Source organism: Chiloscyllium plagiosum, unplaced genomic scaffold (assembly GCF_037043375.1).
Source record: "Chiloscyllium plagiosum isolate Xiang-an unplaced genomic scaffold, Cpla_swu_hap1 HiC_scaffold_3, whole genome shotgun sequence".
Classification (NCBI taxonomy): domain Eukaryota; kingdom Metazoa; phylum Chordata; class Chondrichthyes; order Orectolobiformes; family Hemiscylliidae; genus Chiloscyllium; species Chiloscyllium plagiosum.
The window spans coordinates 109,788,660-109,796,382 of NW_028270141.1; positions in this window are offsets into that span (position 1 = coordinate 109,788,660).

The following is a 7,723-nucleotide window of genomic DNA, read 5'->3' on the forward strand; positions in this document are numbered from 1 at the left end:
CTGGCAGCTCAATGATCCAGGATTTAGATGTTTCAGGCATGATAAAGAGGGATGTAAAAGGGGTGGGGGAAGTTGCGTTATTGGTTAAGGACAATGTTACAGTTGCAGTCCAGTGAGGCCATATAGGTAGAATGCAAGAATAAGACAGGTACAATCACCATGGTTGGATTAGACTATAGACTTTGTAAGAGCCAGTGGGAGATAGTTCCTCTATCATGGAAAGATGTAAAAACAGCAGAGTTGTTGTATTGAGTGATTTTTAACTTCCCCTATAATGACATGGACTCTTGTCAGTTCCAGGGGCTTGGATGGTTCGGAATTTGTCTGGTGCACCCAGGAGGATTTTTTGAAATAATGTATAGATAGTCCAATAGGGAAGGGGCCGTACAAGATCTTGTACCGGGGAATGAGTCTGGCCAGGTGAACAAAATTTCAATGTGGGAGCATTTTAGGAACAGTGATCATAATTCAATAAGTTTTAAGATAGCTACAGATAAGGATAAGACTGGTGTAAGTTCTAAATTTGGGAAAGGCTAATTACAGCGTGGATAAGAGTTGAGCTGGAAAAAGCACAGCCGGTCAAGCAGGATCAAAGAAGAGGAGCTGATGTTTCAGGCAGGAACCATCCTGATGAAAGTTGACCTGAAACGTCAACTCCCTTTCTTCTCTGATGCTGCTTGACCTGCTATGCTTTTTCCAGCTCAACTTTTTATCAACTTGACTGTCCAACATCTGCAGTTCTCACTTTCTCCAAAGGCTAATTACAACAGTATTAGGCAGGAACTGGAGAAATTAAATTGCGGGCAGCTGTTTGAGAGTGAAATCATGTTGACATTTGGGAATCTTTTAAAGGCCAGTTGATAAGAGTTCAGGACTAGGATAAAGAGGATGACATCATTCAAAAACCCTGGATGTCAAGAAATATTGAAACTTTAGTCAAAAAGTGAAAGGAGGCATATGTAAAATTTAGGAAACTAAATTTGATAAGGCTCCTGAGGAATGTTAAGGAAGCAGGAAAGAACTTGTACAAGGAATTAGGAGGGCTATAAGGGACCATAAAATGTCTTTGGCAAGTACGATATTGGAGAATCCCAGGGCATTTTTTGGGAATGTTAGGAGCAAGAAAGTAGCTAAGGAAAGGCTAAGTCTCCTCAAGGTGAAAGGATGGAATCTATAGAAAGACACAAAAGAAGTGAGTGTGGTTCAGAGTGAGTACTTCAGATTGGAATTCTGCCACCTATCTGCCCACTCCATCAACCTATCAATATTGGTTTGGAGTTCGACACTGTCCTTCTCAAATTTAGAAACCTTTTGAGAGTCCCCTGCATAGTAAGATCTAGATTATTAATATGTATCAGGAAAAAATGTCCAATACTGACCCCTGGGGAGCTCTGCTACAAACCTTCCTCTAGCCAAACAATATCCATTGACCATTATGCTCCGTTTCCTATCACTCAGCCAATTTGTATCCACATTGTTACTGTCCCTTTTTTAACAATGGCTAAAATTTACCCTCACAAGTCTGTCATGTGAAACTGTATCAGTGTTTTCTTGAAAGTCATGTATACCCTAATCAATCCTTTCGGTTATCTCTTCAAAAAAGCTCCAGCAAATTAGCTAAACATGATTTTCTCTTTAGAAATCCATGCTGACTCTTCCTAAGCACCCTATCTTTTTCCGTGTGATTACTAATTCTATTAACCAATTAGGGAGGATTGATGGGAATGACATCCATTCTGTCTACTTGATTGAAAATAACCACAGCTTGTGTCAGAAAGGCTAACCAACACTTGGGTTTTTTAGCTTACAAAACATATGAATGGGAAAGAGGCCAGGGAAGGTTTTTCTGCAGATGTCTCGCCTATTGTGGAGGATTTGAGAGCAGTACAGTGAGGTGAACTCTCTCAAGAAACAGAAAAAGAGGATAAAGTCTTCAACTAAGTAAACATTGTTGGATGTAGCCGCAAGCACTAGGACTGTTCGCTCCAACTTGGAGACAATGCACCTCATATTGGATGAAAAGTGGTAGGCGTAACAGAAACCAAGTCCCTAACTCTGATCTGCTCGAACTGTACTCAACAGCATTCCTCAGGATAACACAACTCGCTGCGAGACCCAACCTTTGCTACCAAGGCACCTCCTCAAATTGCAACATGGCTCACTCTAACACTCAGTAAAATGTCTTCTTATACCTGCAGTTCAGTCACTCCCACAAATTTATCCTCTTCTGGATACAAGCCATAATGAGCATTAAAAAATGTCCATATTATTCAAGAAAAATTAGTTGGCAAGCCACAGAGAGCTGGTCATGGATGGGAAGATGTGGCCAGTGATGGGCACCCTGGTTTGCCAGTGGTAATCAACATGTGCCTTTGATCAGTTTTGTTTCAGGAAGCTGCAGATCTCGAAACCAACCTGCCACGACAGCCTGACTGAGCATCCTGAGGCACTTGTGCTCTGATTTATTGATATTTTCTATGTGTTGACTTGAATACAAGTGGGTCTCACCTTATTCCATGTTGTTCATCCCATACTTCCTCTGTGGCATGTGGATGAGAAAATGGGATTAATATTGTTCCTGCTGAATCTGTTGATGGTGGCATGGCCTCTGCTCTTGCCCTTAACAGAGGTAAAAGGTAGAGCTAATTAATTTGCTTCCATGCCATGGTGAAGACGAGAAAGTGCAGTTGGAAGTGAACGAAGTGCTAGACAAGTCAAATATTTTCCAGTGAGTTGGCAATTGGCTGTCAAGCAGTGAACCCACAATCCCAGTGGCTGTGGCTGAAATTGTTCAGTTTCACTGATCAAACTCTTGTCAACATGTTAGAATCACTGCTGAAGCTATTTGCACTGTGCTTTTACCTCAGTGACCTTGTGAATTGCTGACAAGTTAGGGAAACATGTTCTGTGGCTGGGAAATTCAGGGCTGAAGAACTTCATAATTTGTTTCTTAACAAACTCTCTAACCACTTACCTGACAACTCCAAGGCTGTTCCCCATTCTTTCAAATCCATGCTGGGAAGGATAATAGAGGGGAATTATATCGGAGCTCCAGTCCCAATTTGTAGAATTTTCCCTTCTCACTTGCTCCTGAATCCACCTCCAAATTGTTGTGGGTAAATCATCACAATTACTTTTAATTTGGCTACAACATTAAGAGATCTCACAGACAATCAAGTACGAAAGAAATGATTTAAACTTTATTGCATGTAGTAAACAAACTAATATCCCTCAAGTAAGTTAAGCCTCACAACTCAACTTGGTTATTATCCAACTAATGGTGGAATTTAGCTATGATTCCAATCAAAAGTGTCAGCCTCTGGATATGTCCAGGGTTTTATGCTTGTGTAGTGTTGTTCTTTGAAGTACTGCTAATGAAGGCTTCTGGTATTGGAATGTATTACAGATTTTTGTCCTTCAGGTCTATAATGTGATATTATTGATGATTCTTTTATTCAGATTATTGATTACTCCTCTGAAGCCATCAGGTTTCTTATCAAAAGCAACTTCTCTGTTCCTTGTTGCATTTGGTATTAACTGTCTGTTTGAAAATAGTTTTTCATGCAGTTAACTCCTTAAATTCTTCTGCAGGGCAATCAGTTGCCCTTGTGGCATAAAGCAACCAGTTATCAAGCAGATTTCAAAACAGTTTTGTTCATGTAGCTTCGGATCCTCCTTTTCCTAGACATGATTAATTGCTTTCAATTCTTGTAAAAGTTTGTCCTTCTCATAGAGTTCTACAGCATGGAGACAGGTCCTTTGAACTAAACTGATCCATGCTGACCACACTAACACCATTTCCCTGCACTTGGCCCATATTCTTCTAAACCTTTCCTATCTATGTATTTGTACAGAGTTATTGCTGTTTCTTTCAATGTGTAACAGTTTATCTTTGATTTTTTCAATCTATTATTAAAGCTCTGAAATTTGCAGTATCACATATCCTAGGAAGGCCTGGCTCATCACCTTTCATTTTCATCGCAAACTAGTCTCCTAATGCCCCTATCTCCCTCACAACTATTAGATGCTGCATCAGACATGGTACCTAGTGACTGTGTTTGACCTAGAGATAAACTATTGCCAATATATATTAATTTTGCTTAATTCCACTTCCTGATGTCTCCTGACTCTATCGTGTATCAGGTCATCTGAAGCCCCCATTAAAGCCTTAGTTACCCCCCCAAAGTGGTCTGGGATTTGGGTGAGATTTCTGTCAACTCTTACAGTACAGAAACAATCTCTGCGTAACCATGAAAATGTGAACAAATATAACATTTTTCACCTATAAATTGAGATAGGGTAACAAATAGCAGTGTAAAGTGTAGGGGCAGCTGCATAAGCCCATACTAGATTTCAGTTCCTTAGTGATCGATTACCACATGTAGTCAAGTATGAATCGAGAAATTAAAATGATTAATTATTAAATACCAAAATGTGACATTTTGAATTTCCTATTCAATGGGCTGGATTTTACAGTGTAGGGCCCTAATGCCCAACGTCAGGGAGCTGACTCTGCTTTGCCAGTTTGCAGTGTTGGTCTTTGGCCATCAGTTAGCTTTAGGCCAATTGTCCAGCCTATTTTGGGAGGGAACCTGCCTCGGACACTGCCTGCCATTTTCAGAAGCACAGGGCGGGCGGCACTGAGATTGTAAATGGTCCCCAGTTGAAATCATTGATGAAGCTGGATGGGAAGACAGATTTATGGTGGAGGGGAGTGGGGGTGATTTATTGCTGGGAACCAGGCTGATTCTTCTAATTTTGTACTGTGAAAACTACTACTGCAAGAGATGTTCGCGACTGCCACTGTGAAGTAAGATGTCTGCCATTTTTCACCAATGTTTAGTTTGTTTACCTATAGAACAAAATATTTTGGAAATATATAGAATCATAGAATTTTACAGTACAGAAGGAGGCCATTTGGCCTATCATGTCAGTACTGGCTCATAAGAGAGTTATCCAGCTAAGTCCACTGTCTAGCCCTATCTCTGTAGTCCACCACCTTCAAATATATATCCAGCTGCTTCTTGAAACCTCCTATAGAATCTGTCTGCCATTTTCCCGGGTTAGAGGCAAAAAAACTGCAGATGCTGGAATCCAAAGTAGACAGCAGGAAACTGGAAGCAAGCCAGGCAGCATCGGGAGATAGAGAAGTTGGTGTTTTGGGTTTAAGCCTCGAAGAAGGGTTACTCCCAAAATGTTTACTTCTCCTTTCTCCGAGGTAATGCATTCCAAAACCTAATAATTGCGAGTAAAGGAACTTACCCTCATCTCATATGTAGCTCACTTGTTGACAGTCTTGAAATTTTGATGCCTAGCTGCTGACATATCAACTAGTCGAAACAATTTTTTAAAATCTTATCAAAATTGTTCATAATTTTGAACACCTCAGTAAATCCACTTCTTAATTTTCTCTGCTCCAAGGAAAATTCTCTAATCTTTACTTGTGTCTAAAATCCCTCATTCCTGGTATCATTCTGGTAAATGTCTTTTGCACTCTCTCTAGGGCTTTAATATCCTTCCTTAAGTAATGTGCCCAGAACTGAACACAGTACTCCAAATGAGATCTGATCAATGATTTGCAGAGGTGTAGCATCACTTTGTTGCTTTTATACTCTATGCCCCTAATTATAAACCCAAGATCCTATAAGTCTTCTAAAAAAACTGATTCAACTTGCCTGGCCACCTTCAGAGAATTATTCATTTGAACCCTGAAGTCCCTCTGCTCCTATACTCCCCTCAACATTTTACCATTGAGACTGCATTGTCTCTCCATGTTTCTTCCACCAATATGTATTACCTCACATTACTGTGTTGAAATTCACCTGCCAGCTGTCTGTTTGTTTGGCCAGTTGTCAATATGAAGTCGCTCAATGTCATTCTCACAATTCACTATTCTCCCTTATTTACTATCATCTGAAAATTTAAAGATTTTGCCCTTAACGTCCATCTTATAATAATTTGAATATATCAGAAAAAGCAAGAGTCTTATCATTGATCCCCAGGGAACACTACTTTCAACCCATCTCCAATCTGAGAAATACCCATCTATACCTAAGCTTTGTTGCCTATCTTACATTAAGGTGCACTTTAACTTGAAACATAGACATTTCTCAGGTACTCAATAATAATGTATGTTGCGATACCATATTGGTTATGCTACTCGAGAAGTAATCCTGAGGCATGAACGAAAAATCTGGAATAACACTATGGGAGCTGCGGAATTCAAATTGGAGCTAATAAAAACAAAACTGCAATAAAAATCTAAAGATGGTCATTGTGATCATGAAGTATCTCATTGTTGCAAAAAAAACATTTCGTTCCCATATGTCCTTTTAGAAAGGAAATCAGCTTCTTTACCCATTCTGCAATATGAAAGACTCTGGACTGGTTAATAAGTTTGTGGATCTCACCAAAATTGGTGGTATGGGGTACAGTGAAGAAGGTTACCTAAGATTACAAAGGGATCTTGATCAGTTGTTCAATGTGCTGAGGAGGAGTGGCAGACGGAGTTTAATTTGGATAAATGTGAGATATTGCATTTTGGTAAAATAAACAAGGACAGAACTTACACAGTTAATTGTAGGGCCCTGGGTAGTGATATTGAACAGAGAGATCATAGGGTTCAGATACGGAGTTTCTTGAAAGCTGTGTCACAGGTAAACAGGGTAATTAAGAAAGCACTTAGCACACTTGTCTTCATCGTCGTACCTTTGAGTATAGGAGCTGGGATGTCATGTTGAAGTTGTGCAGGACATTGGTGAGGTCACATTTGGAATACTGTGTACAGTTCTAGTCGCCCTGTTATAGGAAGGATATTATTAAATTGGAGAGGGTGCAGAAAAGTTAAAAGCATGGTGACAGGACTGGAAGGTTTGATTTATAAGGAGAAGGTGGCTATACTCGGACTTTTTTCACTGGAGTGTAGGAGGTTGAGGTGTGACCTTATGGGGTTTATGAAATAATGAGGGGCATAGATAAGATGAATAGCAACGGTCTTTTCACGAGGATTGGGGAGTTCCAAACTAGGGGCTGTATTTTTAAGGTGAGATGAGAAAGATTTAAAAGGAACCTGAGAGGCAACTTTTTCACACAGAGGGTGGTTCGCATGAACTGCCAAAGGAAGTGGTGGATGCAGTTGTAGTTATATTTAAAAGACATTTGGACAGGTACATGAATAGGAAAGGTTTAGAGGGATATGGGCCAATTGCAGGCAAGTGGGACTAATTTGGTCTGGAAAACTTGGTCGACATGGACAATTTGCATCGAAGGATCTGTTTCCGTGCTGTATGACTCTATAACTGAGCAACCCTCTGAAATGATAAGCCACTCCAGCATATTCTAGAAGGCAGCTCATTAGCAACTCCTCAACAACATTTAGAAGCAGAGAAGCACAGCAGGTCAGGCAGCATCCGAGGAGCAGGAAAATCAACGTTCAGGCAAGAGCCCTTCCCGAAACGTCAAATTTCCTGCTCCTTGGATGCTGCCTGACCTGCTGTGCTTTTTCTCTCTAATCTTGACTCTGATCTCCAGCATCTGCAGTCCTCACTTCGTCTAACATTTAGGAGCAGATAATAACAACTCAATGTGAGCAACATCCTGACAATAATGAGCATAAAATTGTAGAAATGTCATTATGCGGGAGACCACTCATCCTGATAATGTTCTTCTGGACTCAATATTAACTCTCTTTTCTCTCAGCAGATGATACCAGAACTGCTGAGTT